This window comes from Cryptomeria japonica, chromosome 5 (assembly GCF_030272615.1).
Source record: "Cryptomeria japonica chromosome 5, Sugi_1.0, whole genome shotgun sequence".
Taxonomy (NCBI): domain Eukaryota; kingdom Viridiplantae; phylum Streptophyta; class Pinopsida; order Cupressales; family Cupressaceae; genus Cryptomeria; species Cryptomeria japonica.
The window spans coordinates 830,470,029-830,483,991 of record NC_081409.1 but is presented as its reverse complement, the minus strand read 5'-3'; positions in this window follow the sequence as shown (position 1 = coordinate 830,483,991).

Genomic DNA, 13,963 nt, shown 5'->3' with positions numbered 1-13,963 from the left:
ACAAGTTAATAGCTCAGAAGCCTAATGAGAAAGGAAGAAGACTTCAGAAGATTTTAATAGATCAAGGATAATAGGAGAAGTCTAACAGCAATCTGAATCTGAATCAATTTGAATATCTTGTTGGTATTACCATTTAATTTTTTAGTTTTGCCATCAATGCCAAACGGGGAGATTGTTGGCATTTCAATATCAGGAGATTGTTGATATTCAGTAAGGATATTGAGAAGGTTGTTGAAGATTATTGATATAACTGAAGAAGGATGATAACTATCTTTATAAAATTATTTTTTCATTGATGTCAAGGAATTGATTATCTGATTCAATATGATGTTGCCATATCTTGAGAAGATTGATTTGAAGAGAATTAAGATGTCGATAAAAGACATAGAAAGAATGTGATGAATAAAGGGATGAATAAGTTATTCAATGGGCAACTATTACTGAGTTAGACAATGATGAGATCATGATGTTTTAGATTGTTTTGAAGTCCTACATATATTGTTGATTGTAAGGTTTATACTCTACTATGTCACCGAGCAAAGAACCTAGTCGGTAAACCCTAAGGTTATCAATATCGGTTAATGAAGGCAGAATGTCTACCGAGTAAAGTTTAGTATTTACCAAGTTGCAACCAAGTTATGATAGTGCACATGGGATGGATAAAAGCATTATTTAATGAAGGAAAATGATTAGCTAGAGATGTGTAAATGATTGGAATGCCATGCATGAAGTTTGTTAAGGATCTATGACAAAGGAAAATCGGCAGGAAGATTTACAGCACAGATTGAACCATAATAACCTTGTGCAAGTTTCAAGAAAGGACTCCAAGACCCGAGGCAAGGTAAAACATTTTTAGATCGGAAGGATACATTGAACCTAGTCAAGTTTAAAGATCTGATGGCTAAGATTGATCATAGGAAATGTGATCAAGGAGATTAAGCGGTTAACAATTGTTTATAAATAAGGAATTGTTGATAAACAATGTATGTGGGAAAGTGTATGCATAGGGATGCTACATAGTGATTACCGAGCACAGAAGCTTGAAGACCTATTTGAATAATAGAGTAGAGAGCCTAACAGAGGGACAAGATAAGTCCTATGACTAGATTGTATTGAGCAAATAAGAATCTGCTTTAGCATTTTAGATGTGAAGTTGCAGATAGATTTTTATTACTGTTATTTTGTAAGTGATAGAAAATCTGTTAACCGAGTGGACTTAACAGTCTTATATGTAAACCCTCTAGCAAGGTAACATTCTAAATGAGTGTTTGAAATCCTTTGACAAGGTCATTTCTAACAAAGTGAAGATCCTAACAGATCTGAGGGAAATCCCTTAACTGGGTCACATCTAGCAATGTGTTTGTAATCTTTAACAAGATTTTCTTTTAACCGAGCATACTCTAGAAGAGTATATTTGTTAGTGGGTCCGAAATCCCACAATGGTTTTTCCCTATTTAGGTTTCCATGTTAAATTTGGTGTTATGAGTGTTATGATGATTATGTGTTTATGAGTTTGCATGTTTAGTAGTTTTGGTTAAGTTGTTGAAGTATATGTTACCGAGGTTAAATCTGTTATTTTTATGGAAGATTAAGTTTGTATGATTCACCCCCCCTCTCATCTTGTTAGCTATTGGCATCTGTACTTACATTAAGTATTAGAACTATCAGGAAGTGTCTCCACCTCACAAGTGCATGCACTACTGCTGCTAGCTCAAGGTCATGAGTAGGATAGTTAAGCTCATGAGTTTTAAGTTTCCTAGACTCAAAAGCTATAGCCCTACCATCCTGCATAAGAACTGCTCCTAAACCCTCTAGGGAAGCATCTGTGCAAACCATGAAGTCAGCTAAGGGATTTGGTACTACAAGGATAGGTGCGCTAGTAAGTGCCTTTTTGAGTTCTTGAAAGGCCCTCTCACACTTCTCTATCCACTCAAATTTCTTCCCTTTATGCTAAAGAGAAGTAATAAGATGTGCGACTCTGGAGAATCCCTCTACAAAGCGTCGGTAATAACCTGCTAAGCCCATGAAGCTCCTGACCACTGTCACACTGGTTGGCACTGGCCAATCCATAATAGCTCTGATCTTGGATGGGTCTACTGAGATCCCATCATTAGAAATAACATGCCTAAGGTACTTGACCTCTAATCGGAAGAAAGCACACTTTGATAAACTGCCAAATAATGGATTGTCCCTCAAACATTGCAAAACCTATCTCAGGTACTCCTCATGCTCTTTCTCATTCCAAGAATATATCAATATATCATCGAGGAACACAATCACAAAGTGGTCCAGAAATGTGTGGAATACCCCATTCATGAGGCTCATGAAAACAACTGGAGCATTTGTAAGACCGAATGGAACCATGGTGAACTCATAGTGGCCATATCTAGTATGAAATGCAATCTTACGGATATCACTTTACACTATTCTCAACTGATGGTATCTTAACTTCAGATCAATTTTGGAAAATACTTTGGCACCCTGAAGTTGGTCGAATAAATCATCAATTCTAGGCAAAGGATATCGGTTCTTGATGGTTACTTTGTTCAACTGACGATAATCCATGCATAATCGGAGAGATCCATATTTCTTCGTCATGAAGATGATTGGTGCACCCCAAGGGGATACACTAGGATGAATTTGACCCTTCTCTAGGAGTTCCTCAAGCTGCATCTTGAGCTCATTAAGCTCATTTGTGGTCATCCTATAAGGTGCTCTTGAAACTGGCTCAGCTCTTGGTACAAGGTCTATATGAAAGTCAATCTCTCTATGGGGTGGCATACTAGGTAACTCTAAGGGAAACATGTCTGAATATCCCTTAAGCATAGGATGGTCATCAATTGATGTTTATTTTTCATCCTATTCCTCCCTATCACTAATGGTGATGGCAAAAAGCTAACATCCCTTTTGTATGCTCCACTTAAGCTACATTGCGGAGATCATATGAAGAGACACATGTCTCTGAATCCCGGTGATTACTATGGGTGAACCATGATCATCCTCACACTTTATTTCCTTCCTACGATAATCCATCTTGGCTCTATGGGCATAAAGCCAATCAATGCCAAGTACAATACCATAAGATCCAAGTGGTGTAGCTATAAGGTCTACTAAGGTGGTGGTATTGCCAATCTGCAACTGGCATGCCCTAACTTCTGATTCCATTGACACTCTAGCCCCTAAAGCTAGTTCCACTTCCCAACTAACACCCTATCTAGTTGCTACTAGCCTGCAACACTCCACAACCAATGGAGATATAAAGGAGTCAGTAGCTTCTAAATTAAATAATATAGATACACTGTTACCTTTGATCATACCTGCAGCCTCAATGACCGTGGCCTGGTACTCAACCTGGTAGTTGTCCATCGCTGCAAAGACTCTATGGGACCTACCCATATCTCCAACTGTAGGATTTGATGCGGCCATCCATTGATTTCCTGCCATCCAACCCTAAGAGCAATCCCTCGCCATATGCCCCATGGCACCACATGTAAAGCAAGCACCACGTGCCTGAAACTGGGTGCCTTGAGGCCTAGAGAACGCCTATCCCCCTGTCTTGCTAGATCCACTATACCCACCCCTAGAGGACTGCTGAGTCCTCACCGGAGGTGTGTAAGGAACTTGAGCTCTCTGATCTCGCCTTTAACCCTGACACTGCCATTGCTTGGGCTTTGCACCCTACTAATAATGTGGAGGCTTCTGCCTCTGGTTTTGTTGTGACTGTTGCAAAAGAAGGGGTTTGGAGAACCCCTGTGAGTTTCTGTTATTTCCCTTCCAATGGGGTTTCTAAAATCCATATGTCTGGGTTGTAGGGTTTCTGGAACCAATCCCTAGTATCTTGTGGTCTAACCTAAATCTCCTCTGCTATTAGTGCCTTCTCCACAGCAACCCAAAAGCTCCCTGGAGCGATCATCCTCACTGGTCCTACTATGCCGACATTTAGCCCTCTGATGAAATGGTTAACGAGAAGTTTCTCGTCCATTAGATAGTCCACGTATGGCAAGAGCTCAAAGAATTTGCTCTCGTACTAGGTCACTGAGAGACCCTTTTGTTGGAGGTCATGAAACTCATCTATCCTACGTAGTCTGTAATGTTCTGACAAGTACCTCTCCCTGAACCTCTCTATAAATATCTCTCATGTGAGAGTATCAAGAACTAAACCACACTTGTATTCCTCCTATCTCCACCATGTGGAGGTCATTCCTCTCAATAGATGGACTGCTACAAGTGCCTTTAGATTGCTCTTGTAAGAGCGCAATGCAAAGCACCTATCAAGGCTCACAAGCCAAGCCTTAGCTTCTACCCTGTTGGTAGATCCCCCAAAAGATAGTGGCTGGAGGCGCATAACCTCCCTAATAAGATCTCCTGGATCCTGACGTGATCTCTCATAATATACTGGCTCTACCATTGGAGGTGGTCTTGGTAGGTGCACAGACTCTGGCTCATTCCCACCCTGACTCTCTACGGGAATAGAAGGTGGACTCTTGCTCCGTTCCCTATCTGTCGATCTATGACTCCCTGAGTTCTGATTTTTAACATGATGATCCCCAGCTAGAAACCTATCCTGGACTATACCAATTAGTTTTTAGAGTGCTTGTAATATGTTTCGGTTTGGGTCAACTAGCTATTCGGGAGGAGCCTCTGGGTTCACTTCCGGAACCGATTCCTCCCTATCTACTCTTCGCGTGCTATGTGTACATGCCTAGGACCCCTTTCGTGCTTGCAAGCTTGTCACGTAGTTGGAGGCATCCTTAAGAGAAAATAGAATATAAATAAATTAAATTAAATAACTAACTCCTTTGAAAAAAATATTTAATTAATTAAATTTAAATATCCTAGAAAATTAATAAAATAAATTTAATTAAATAATTAAAGCGAAACATAATGGAGAAAGGTTCCTAGTGTTGGAAACTTGCCTCTGATACCAAAATGTCATGCCCAAACTTTAGGGCAAGAACAGGGTAATTTTTTTTTTAAAATTCGCAACTTAAAACATTTAAATTTTGCAAATATGAAATGCTCTAGTAAGTTTTCGTCTTAACTACATTCGAGTTAACTCTAACCACTAAATCAAGTAAATGAAAATAATTTTAAAAAAATTAAATGCGGAATACTAAAAGAATTAATCTATTATCTCATCAAATTTAGTCAATAGATTAATTAAATCAAAACTCTCTAAAATAATTGATGAAGATAAAATTAATCTCCAATATCCATTAATTGTATTTTTATTTTTTTCCCTTTTGGAACTAATTAAATTAGTCCTTGCTCTTAGTTTATAAATATCTATATTTTATTTTAACAATAATTAAAATAAAATTAAACTAAATCAACTAAAGGGTCAATTAAAATCATAATGAAAATATGTTCTATAGAGTTTTAATCTCACAAGATTCCTACATTTAGGTGGATTTATAATATTTCAACTTATTTTAAATTTTTTTCTAAAAAATTAAACTTCATAATTAATTTATTCAACTTATATAAATTTACCCATATGTTTATTATAAACATATACAGATTAAAAACACTTAATAGAATATCTAATCTAAAATTTACCCTATCCATTCATATTTTCAAACTCTATATATATTTATGTATATATATATATACATATTGATGCCTAGGATAATGGACAAAGTTAGTCTAAGAGAAACAACACAAAACACACAAGAAACTGTTAGTGTTATTTAATCAAAGACTAATCTAAACAAGCATATCAAGAGAGACACTAAAATCATGCTAATATATCTAACTAATGAAACAAAGATAATGAGGCATCTCCAAATGCCTCTTAGCATGCTCTTAGCTCCTTCTCCCTTGTTCCTCTCCTCTCCAAGTTCCAAAATAGTGTAGCTCTCAGCAGCTTTTTGCACTATGGATGCTTATGGAGGATTGAGATTGAAATATTGCTCTAAATGTAAATAAAGAAGCTAATATTTAAGCTATTGATGTTAAAATGATTGATTTTATCCAAAATGACAAGATATTAGTTAATTATGCTAAAATGCTCTCTTAAAATGCCTATAGCTTAAATGCATACAAGTTTTCAGGATCTGGATTATGAAGAAATGGGCTCTATTTATAAGAAAAATGGAGCAATGGATGGTTGAGATTGAGTAATCTCAACAAGGGTCAGGATTGAATGATTTCAAATCCATGTGAGGGCTTTTCAACCCAATTTCAAGATGACAAGTGTCAATGTGAGATAGGTTGAGAAGGGAGGGAATAAGCATTAAATTCCTGATATGACCTTGGGAATTAAAGTCAAGGTTGGTTGAATGAATAAACTTTTTATTCAAAGAATAAAGCTTTTATCCAATGGATAAATTCTTGTGCAAATGTGAAATGGATGAATATGGTCAAAATAATAAATGCTTGGGGAGACAAGTTTGAAATAACCATAAATGGTTATGTAAGAGTCATAAATGGCCATGTAAGAGCCATTAGGGGTCTTGGAAGACTTTGGGGGTTAATTTGTTGAACACACAAAGCATTAAATGCTTTTCAAAGACTTTGGAGTCTTTGAGAAGTGACTCCATTTTGCTTAGGAATGTGACAATAATTAGGGGATGGATTAGGTTAATTAGGAAAGGGTTAGAAGAATCTAGAAGGGGTTTAGGCATGCAAGTGGATTTGGTGGGTGAGGGAAAATAGGATTTTATTTAAAATAAATTAATTTATTTCAATAAATGTGTGCAAGTTGCATTTGTAGGAAAATGCTAGTGGGGGGAGGATAATGATTTAAATAAATGTTTTTATTTAATTTATTTAAAAGAGGAATAGGGGGATTTGAATTAAATAAATAGATTTTATTTATTTAATTGATTTGTATTTGGTTTAATGAATTAATTAAAATAAATTGAATAATTTATTTAATTAATAGAAGAATGTTTGGAAATGAATTAATTAAATATTTATTTAATTAACTGATGGCTAGTGGATTTTTAATCAAATAAATAGCGAATATTTATTTAATTAAGCTGGACAGATTTGTGTGACTACATTTGCCCATCTTTGAGGCGGTGCGGTTTATCGCGTCGTTTCAACGAAAGAAAAACTGATGTGAAGAAAATGCCTCATAAAATGTAAATTTAATGGGTGGTATGCCCTCTCGAGAGATGGGCTGAAAAATTTCAAAATATGGGGCGATCTCTCGAAAAAGAATGAAAATTGGTGAAGTGGTAGAAGAGAAGGAGTTAGCCATATGGGTGAAGAATAGAAGAAATCGGAGGAAAAATGGAGAAATGGGAGGCTCGGGAAGTTCATGGGGACCACGGCGGTGAGCGAAGAGAAGTTACAGTGATGGCGAAGGGTATAAATGGGGTGAAAGGGATGAAAACAGGATCATTTGTGAGCACGACCAGTTGGAAATCAGAGCTCTGATAGGGACATTTTAGAGGAGCGAGCAGTAGTCAGGATGTCAATACCGATCACCGAGCACAGATTTGAGTGATCTCGATGGTTCCAGTGGCCAGATCACTATGGACCAGCGGTACGCAAATTTGAAATTTTAATTTTTGTGCATTTTTGATAGGTTTTTAGCTGAGTCCAAGTCAAGTCGGAGCAAGAGCGTTGGAGCTACGGTTTTGACACTTTTGTTCCATAAACTAGCACTACTGCATCGCAATGGCACTATTGCCCCATTGTTTGAACGTTTTCATTTTGATATAGTGCTATTGTATGCAAGTTTAGGTGCTATTGATTAATAAGTGCACTTGAGCGCTTGTTTGAGCGCTTTTGGACTTTAATAGCACTATTGTGTAGTTGTTTGAGCGCATTTGGAGTTTGAGCGCTGTTGGATAGCTAATTGAGTGCTTTTGTTAGAGTTGTAGCGCTATTGTTAAGAAACTAGCACTTTTGTTGGTATAATAGCACTTTTGTCTTAGGATAAAGAGATGCCCCAGTGTGGATGAAGAAAATCTCCTGATGCCAATGATTGATGGATGGCAAGGTGAAGTGGGAGTTGTTTTGAACCATAGCAGCCTGATAAGACTTAGGTCATTAAGATAAATGCTTGTTGAAGTCTAGGTTGCCATGATTGCTTACCTGTTGAGACTTGAAGATACTTGATCAAAGTATTTGATGATAGTCTAAGTTTAAACTTAAGAAAGTTTGAAAATAAAACAACTGATGGTGATTGATGAATGTCCATGTGCAGAGGAGCTGCGCGTGTTGTAGTTACATGAGCAACATCCTCTGACACAAGGGTTGCGGGATCGATTGACATAGGCAGAGATAGACTGCATTGCCGCTACTGGTCTATATGAGGTGATGCACATGCTCGTGATTTGTATGAATCATGGATTGATCACAGCGTTAGCAGAGCGGTGGCACAGCGAGATGTGCACCTTCCATCTAACACAGGGGGAGATGACAGTGACCCTAGAGGATGTGTGGCGCATCTTACGGATTCCGATTCGGGGGGAGCTGGTCACATATGATAGATCCTGGGGGACTCTTGTAGTGCAGAGGACTTTTGATGAGGATGTTTTCATTGATGATGGTTCCATTGCCTGGGAGGAGATAGCTGCTGTATATGAGCTGCTTTTAGCAGTTTTATCAGGTATTGTGGGAGGACTTCTTTGTCCAGACAGGCAATCACATGGTTTGGCTATCGGATGGGGATAGGTGATAGAGATGATGATGACTGAGGGAACCTGATTTGCATGGGGGCCATGCATGCTGGCGCACCTGTACCAAGAGCTCCATGAGGTGGTTTATCGGGGGAGGGGTTCCTTAGCAGTGGGCATGACGCTGCTGCATATTTGGGCTTGGGAGCACCTACTAGTGACTCGACTGGTGAGTCTAAGATTTTGGGCAGTAGATCAGCCATACATGTTTATGTATAGCGGCATGATGAGTCAGCCCCACCTAGGGAAGTTAGAGTGGTGGCGGCAGGCATTAGATGATCTGGATGCAGTTACATGGCGGCCATACTTGGAGTGTGAGCCATGGGATGATGATGCAGAGGCACTGCCTTATGTTTTTATGACTCGATTCCTCATTGGGAGGACCGCATACCATGTAGAGAGACATGTGCCTGGGAGAGTGCTGAGACAGTTTGGGTGGCAGCAGGGACTGCCCAGTGGATCAGGAGAGTATGCTCGAGTTATTTGGGAGAGGTACGCATGGGGGCCAATGCTACCATATGATCAGGAATTTTTAGAGTTTTGGACACTACAAGCGAGAGCATGGGACATACGACTGAGGGTCTTGGATGCAGGTGTTACAGACGACTACACGCAGTACCAGGCAGCACACTCGATCTTGAGGATCTCTGATCCAACAGAGCCAATCCTAGCTTTTGAGGATGAGAGGGGACGAAGATGAAGGAGGGCAGGAGGTTGAGGACCGAGGGCAGGTGGAGGAGATGGAGGAGGTGGAGGTGGAGGAGGTGGAGGAGGTGGTGGTGGTGGTGGAGGAGGTGGTGGGTTGGGGATGCGGAGTCAACGGAGAGGGAGAGGTGGACTGCCTCTATAGATATCACAGGGACCATTGATACAGGGAGGAGTTTAGCTAAGTGGGAGGGGGATGGAGAGGGAGATCCCGATGGATAGAGGGGAGGGGACTACTGGAGAGGGTGGTGCAGGTGAGGCGACCATAGATATCGGGGAGGGAGCTACTGGAGATCTATGAGATCATATGATAGTACGTTTGCAGACTCGGATAGAGGATTTGGAGGCAAAGGTGGTAGCTAGGGATGTGCAGCTATTTGCATGAGAGTCAGAGCTAGCGGTGGTGCTGTGGGAGAGGGATAGTGCAGTGGAGAGATTGGCAAAGTTGTAGGAGAGAGTGCGGGTTGGAGTAGGAGCACAGGGGCCTATGAGGGAGGTGATGAGAGAGATGCGACAAGAACAGGTAGAGATAGACTACTGGCGGGGCTTATATGAGTAGGTGGTGCCAGTTAGTTAGCAAGCTCTTAGCTATTTGCAGATGCGGCAAGCCAGATTAGAGCGATCGTAGAGGGTGCAGAATAGTGGGGGTGTGATGGGTCCGCTGCGGAGGGAGAGATCAAGGGATGCAGGAGGGAGTGGTGGTTCAATGAGGCCTCCATAGAGAAATGGATCAGGTGGTGCAGGCAGTAGTGGGAGAGTAGGTGGCGATGGTGGTGGTGGTACAGCATCTGGCCAAAGTGGTATTTGAGAGATAATTTTTGCATATATGTATTGTATCATTGTTTATTTATGGACTGTATCTTGGATGGCTCTTGGTAGCTGATTTTGTAGACTTTATTGTACTCTGATATATGAGATGATATATATGAGGAGATCCCATATGTTGATGATATGTAGTTGATATGTATGGATGTTTATGCAGGATGATGAGTTATGGCTTAGATGGATATGTGTATATGTATGCATTTGATGAGATTTTTCTTTTATGCATGTGTTTATGACGATACTGACATATGAATGCAGGTTTATATATGTATGATTTGTTTTGATTTTTGATGTAATGCTTTTAGGTATGTAATGTCATGATGATGATGTATGCTTGTGTTTGATTTATGGATAGGATTTTGGTGTTTCCTATGCAATGATAATTTATGCGATGATGTTAATGCAATGGTTGAATGAATGATGTTATGTATGAATATGCATCTAGATGTTTCAAGATGAATGTAATATGGATAAACAAAATGTAAAGTACAAATGTTTATATGATAATGTTTAAATGAATGCATATGAAAAATGGAGATTTTATAAAATAGTATGAACCAATGTTTTATAAACAAGTGGATTTTATGATTTTAAATGCTTAAATATGATTTAAGTAAAAATGATAATGTGATGATATTATAACTTATGGTTGTAATAACTACACCTTAATGCAATTAAAAAGAGGATAATGAATGCAATGTGAATGAATCCTAAAATGAGCATAATAAGATACTTAGCTAATGGATGAATGAATGCACCTTTTAACTATAAATGAATGTATGCAGTATTAAATGATAAAGGATAATGAAAGGATGATGGATAATTGACACTAAATGAATGTCTAGTAAATGATTTAAAAGCAATCAAAAGACAATTTGATCCCATGAATGAATCTAATTATTTATGATTGCTGCAATGATGCAAATGATTTAATGAAAACTAATGTCCAAAATGAACTATATGCAAAGTTAAAATTGACATGAAGGTACTTAATGCAAGATGCACCTAAATGCGATGATGATATGACCATGAGGAATGCAAGGTTTTTAAGACTTGGCATGATGCATTGATGATGTATCAGAGTACTCAGTCGTGATTGTATCCAAGACCAGCTTAATTTTCACATTTTGCATATAAATCCTATATATGAATGAGTGAATGGATGGGTGATATGCAACGGAATGCAATATATAAACAGATGAGATGAAATGACGATCCATAGTGCTCTATTTTCATCATTGAGCTTTAAAATGTTGGAAGAGAATACAAGCATCTTGACATAATGATTCAAGATGACCTGAGTATTCCTTTCATGGATTTTATATAGCAAGTTAATACAAATGACTTGATATAAGGGTCAAGTCGACCAGAGTATTGCTTGTGGAATAGATAAGGATTATCTCTATTCATGCATGACTTGGATCATCCTCCTTGATCTTAGGCTGATCATATCCTGAGACAAGTGATACCGTAATAAGAGATAAAACCTTTATCCAGTTTGGATGAGGTAGGAGGAACCAAAGAAAGAGCATTGTTCCTGCAAGCAAACAGTATATACATAAAGAATAAAGAATATGGATCCTTGGTAATGGTTCATGCTCATATGGTCGACGTATACGCTATAGTCAGCAAGCCGTAGTGATCTATGACTGCTTTTGGCATAAGATCACGTAGCTTAATGAACTTCCCACGTAGACACCATTAGTACATGCCCCAGAACTTCATCGGAAATAATATGCAAATGATACAAAACAATGCTGAAAGATCCCGATACAGATAAACAAATGATTATACTCACAAACCAACCAAGTATTTGATAGCTTAACATAATTTTCTTGTCAAAGAAAACATCACTTTTTGTCTTTGTTTTGGTAAGGAAGGATGCATCCTTGTTGAAGGCAATTTTTAAGTGTTGATGTGGATTGTGTGGTCGATTGGTAAATGGTCATCATGTGAGTATTTTGTCGATGCTTGTTTTGGTATTTGCATGGATGAGTATGTACAAAGTGTTGCCATGTTTTTGTGTGATTTTCGAGGTTTTCTGATGCTTTTTTTTTTTTTTTTTTTGTGAAACAATTTTGAATGTTTTTGGATTTTGGGAGATATTTTTGAATGTTTTTGGATTTTGCGAGATATTTTTGAATGTTTTTGGATTTTTGATGATTGCTTGGAATGAAGAACTTAATGAATCATAAGACAATGTAGAATCCACTTCCATCAATAGGTTAAGGGTATTGCCCCCATTTTAGACATGACTATGAAAAAGCGGGATGCAAGATGCATGGAGTACTTTCATAATTGCAGAGGAATAACAAGCCATGGTTTTGGATGGATGGATGTATGTATGAAGTAGATGTGATCACAACAAGTTTGAAAGATAATGGGGCCATAGCCTTTACGAGTGGCACCTGTTTGCTATGTTTTCACCATCATACTTACCCAAGGTGCCACCGGAGTGGTTGTTCATCATTTGGATGCATGATTTTTCTTTACTTTTTGAATGTTTTTTGTATTTTCTTCAGGACATTTTTCTGAATGTTTTTGGTATTTTCTAGTATTTAGGGGAGCCTGATGCTCTGTACACCTTAGGTATAAAACCGTTTTAGGTGCATGCTGTTGATTGGATATGCAAGCGGTTCTCCTTCTGATGTAACCAACTGATATGCCCCAGACCCAAACACAACAGTGACAACATATCAGCCCAGCCAGTTTGATTCAAACTTGCCCTGATGTTCTTTGTTTGGTTGGTTGCAAGGATTCTCTTGGAGAACAAGATCACCTACCTCAAATGTACGAAGTCTAACTCGGTGATTGTAGCTTCTGCTCATGCGCTGCTGATAGGCTTTGAGATGATTTTACGTAGCTTGTCGCTTCTCATCAAGTAACTCTAAGTCCTAAAGATGGGATACTCTATATGCTTCATCATCTATCAGATTATGCAAGGAAACCTGTAATGATGGTATCTCAACCTCAATAGGCAAGATAGCTTCTGCACCATAGACTAATGAATAAGGAGTTGCACCTGTAGGGGTTTGAATGCTAGTTCGATATGCCCATAGTGCTGGATTCAATTGAACGTGCCAATCACAGCTAGCATTATTGACTATCTTCTTTAAGATTCTCAATATGTTTTTATTGGATGCTTCGGCCTGACCATTGCCTTGTGGGTATTAGGGAGTGGAAAAGTGGTGTTGGATATGAAATTTTTCACAAAGTTCACGAACATCCTGATTTTTGAAAGGAAGACCATTATCTATGATGATGGACATGGGCACACCATATCGACAGATGATGTAATTAAGGATGAATGAGGCGATCTACTTGCCGGTGACTTGGGTAAGTGGAACAGCTTCAATCCACTTTGTGAAATATTCGGTGGTGGTAATAATGAATTTATGGCCATTGGATGAAGATGGATGGATTTTACCCACAAGGTCAAGGCCCCATTGACAAAAAGGCCATGGTGTTGTGATTGGTTGTAGTTCCTAGGTTGGTGCATGTATCAGGTCGCCATGAACTTGACATTTCTTGCATTTTCTGACAAAGTAGTAGGAATCCTTTTCCATAGATGGCCAATAGTATCCATTGCGCAGGAGTTTCTTGGCTAGTGATAGACCACTTGAGTGAGTCCCGCAAATTCCTTCATGGACTTCTTCCAAAGCCTTTGTTATCTCACCTTGTTCTAGACATCGAAGGAGAGTACCATAAAGACTGCATCGGTATAGGGTTTCAGCAATAATGGTATATCGAGCAGTTTGGCAAATGAAGGTTTTACGTTGGTTATTCGATTGGTTGGGAGG